General features: G+C 38.3%; 1 long non-coding RNA gene across 2 annotated transcripts; it reads left to right on the top strand.

Annotated features, from left to right (window-relative positions):
• Nucleotides 1-899: 899 nt before the first annotated feature.
• On the top strand, nucleotides 900-3320 carry LOC146859233 (uncharacterized). 2 transcript variants are annotated; one of them, XR_014979750.1, is made up of 5 exons: nucleotides 900-1031; nucleotides 1851-1958; nucleotides 2276-2413; nucleotides 2527-2618; nucleotides 3204-3320. It is a non-coding gene; the product is annotated as an uncharacterized LOC146859233 (long non-coding RNA). The 2 variants fall into 2 exon arrangements; XR_014979749.1 differs by lacking the exon at nucleotides 2276-2413.
• Nucleotides 3321-3677: the final 357 nt, after the last annotated feature.

The raw sequence follows: 3677 nt of genomic DNA, 5'->3' as shown, positions 1-3677 counted from the left end.
GAAGCAGGTTGGATCTGTAGACTACGTTGTGTTGAGCTAGGACATAACAATGAAGACGTAATGCATTATTTCTTGGAAGGTTAAGAACAAACGACATCCTTTGTTGTATGGTATACTCTACTACACTTATCGTATGCCCTTTACTGTATCAAAACAGTCTTTTTGCTAACTATATTATTATCAAATTTGGTTGCTATATATAACTTTGAGGGTGTGAAAAATAATGACCTTAACAACTGGTCTTGTACATATCACTGCCTAGCCTACCTGTCCATTTTCCTGTTCTCTCTTCCCACTTAAATGCTTCCCTGTGCCCCCCCTTTTACTTGCCCCCTCTTTACTGCTCTAGTCAATGCAGCAAATAGATACTATCGGGAACGATCCAGGAACTAGATCGCCATACTGATTGCCTCTTGCAACTTTGGTACTCATATATACCTATAGGGTTGGTGATCAGGTAGTTACAATATGGCCGCCGCCCGGGTAGACTGGTGACGCCCACAACGTCTCCTTGCTTCGCTGTCATGTGATCTTCCAGTCATATTCAATTTGGTTATATTTCATGTTAGATTGCCCAGCTTTCACGTTATTATGGAGCCTTAGATACATTATAAACCACCACTAGCGAACTGGGGAATACGTAGATTATTTAGGATGGTTTCTTTTTCATCGTCTGTTGTTAAACTATTATCTATTTTATCAATGTAGATGGTATTATATTTGCTTCTTATCAGTCGGGATCACAATCTTTTCTTTTCATCTCGCTGGTCACTCTGCGTATTCTACCCTTTCGTTAATATTTGGATTTATCCCTTGGCCGTTGCGTACTTATGACCACTATAAGATGGCCGCTGTTATAACATTGATCCCTCACCTCCTAACGTACTGACCCTATTCGTTGACGCTTTCACGTCGTCCGTGCGCTTTCCCGGGGTTTCCAGGGTTATTTAAACTAGAGGCTTTTGAAAATGGGTTGCTTGCCATTTCCCCTGAAGATTACCTCACTCGCATTCGGGTCCAGCCTTATCGTGGTAAGTTACAAGTATGGCGTCTTATGGGCATTTATTATGCCGGGGTTGGGTTTAGACTCATCTTAGTTACAAACTCATATCACTACTGTCTCTTGGGCTCCCGGGTTCTCACAAATCTGAGGCACTTATATAATGGGTTAATTACTACTTTATTTTATCTAATAAACTCTAAACATGTGAATATATATAACTTGAATGGTTAACTCCGCATGCATAGCGTCTGTGGGGCCGCCACAGTGCCGGATTACATTTCCGACTCACGGAGGTTAAGGATCAATGCACAAAAGTTTAGAATGGAATATCACCCGCCCTTATCATCTCCTGTGAAATGGTTTCGCCTGAGTTTGGCGTTTAATGGACTAGGATTGTGTCGGGAAGGGCTTATACTCGCTTGAGGCTTGGCCCGATGTGACTATTATTGTGTCTCCTGGAACGTGCTTACATTGAGGCACTTGATTATAAGGTCTTCCATTTGTTCAATTGAGGTATCCCATACAGACTAGCGTTTACGGCGTTAGTGGGGTAATTGTGCATGTATAGGTGCTGTGGGTTCACCACAGTGCCGGTTTTCGTTATAGACTAATTGATGGATTGGGTTGATGTATTAGACCCCGACCGCATCATCCCTTGTATATTTATGTGATGGTTCGCTCAAGCGCTGTATAGCCTGACATGAACTAAATTGATATAATCTGTTTTTAATTCGGAAGTGGCTATTTTGCTACCTCTGGAGTCTGCTTGTTTGTGCCTCCTAAATGCTTGATTGTTGAACTTTTGATGACTTTAGGGATATATTATCAGCATTCTTTCTATTCACAGGTTGTTCGTCATCCTACCTTATTGAGGTGGGTCGTCCACTGGAATCAGTAATTGACTTCTGTATGATTTATTTTAAACATAAGCTCATCCTAAGCTTACTTTTCTCGGGTGAGTATATATTGCGTTTTCTTTGGCTTAGCCATAAGAAATAGCATTTTACGTGTCTCTGATATACGTCTCTGCTATGATTAGCACTTGAGACACTATTCTCAGTGGTGTTATCTATGTTTACCTGAATACTGGGTTTCCTTGTGTTAAACAGCAACATTACCTGAGGACTTTCTAGGGTTTTTGGCTTCTCATATAGTCGTCTTTTTCCGATTTAAATTGTATATAAAGTCCCTTCATTTTGGTTTTTTGTATATGTTTTACATATATTATCTTTTTCACCTTGACAAATAAGATGTTCTCTCTGCTAATTCCAGAGGAGTGTGGAGGGACGTGACTACGCTCGAAAATCATATATATAGAACACATGTTATTCAGATACACTTGGAATATTGGATTTTTACATATCTTATATGACCGTTGTGAAATTTGACAACGTCGTTGCTTGATATTAAGTAAGTGTTTAGTAGACTAGGCCCTATTGCGTTTATCCAAAGTACTTATTAGAGACTTTTAATTGAAATTACATTCTATATCGTTATCATATTGATTTTATTTCACATTGTAGATCGCATCGGATGGGGAACAGTTTTTTACTGAAAAAATCGCGTCCTTACAAACATATGCTTGAAGAGTGGTTGATTCCACCTTTTTCATCTGGTGGGTATATGGATTACTTATTAAACATAATCTCCCTCGTTTACATTAGTTCTCTTAAAAGACAAGCAGTGCTCACTGTGACAATAGTTGATAGGATGCCACGTCAACCTGGGATTAATTTAGTTGGCAGATATCTCATCTTCATTGTTTATTTATCCTTCCCTTCCAAAACTGAACCTTATTGAATTTCTGTTCTCCCCTGTCTTTTTTCATTTTCCTTTGACTTCCATATATGTCTTAATTTTAAATTTTTACTTTTTGTCTGTAATTCTAATCCCTATTCTCCTGGACCTCCTTGGTCATATTTATACTGAAGTTCTTGTAGTAGAATTCTAACAAGACTATAAATGTTTTTTTGGCCATATGTTGGTGTCGGCTGACACTTGTTAGATTAAAAGATGTACCTGTTTGTCACTGGGCTTTCTGCCTGTCCGTTGTTAAGCAAGAAAGAAATCTTTATATATTTGTTAACTTCTGTCCTCTGTCTGTGTTTTAACTTCTGTATTGTTATGTTTTATATACTTGCATTTCTGTTGTAAGTCATGTTTTTATATATTTATATATTGTATTGTTTATATTTAACAGCCCTGAAGAAGTCCCACAAAGGGACGAAACGCGTCGGCTGTTTCACTTGCTAAAACTTCGCATGTCTTCACTGAAAAAAGAAAAATGAAATAATAAAAGAGATAAAGAAATACAAAATATTCATGTTGGAATCCTTCTTAAAGAATTTGGATATATTTAATTTTGTATTACGCATATTTTTTCTGACAAATGTTGTTGATTGAGTGGTGCACCTGTGCTTTGTTTTCAATGATTTCAAAGTTCCATTGGGAACTAGTACTGTGATGGTGGGTACGTTTCAGAGTGCACACTACTCCCATAAGTAATAGATGGGTTACTACTAAGAGGAACATTATACTTGATTAGGTGCTTTACTGAGAAGGTTCCACCGTCAGGCCTTTGTTCTTATGTGTTGAAGTTGTGCTTGAGCTGGTTCCCTCTGTTTCCTCAAAGATCGTATATCCGTTGGGTTTAATCCGGGGTGTATACAAAGGT

The sequence above is a fragment of the Triturus cristatus genome, chromosome 3_2 (assembly GCF_964204655.1).
Source record: "Triturus cristatus chromosome 3_2, aTriCri1.1, whole genome shotgun sequence".
NCBI lineage: Eukaryota > Metazoa > Chordata > Amphibia > Caudata > Salamandridae > Triturus > Triturus cristatus.
This window is presented reverse-complemented; position numbering and strand designations above follow the sequence as displayed.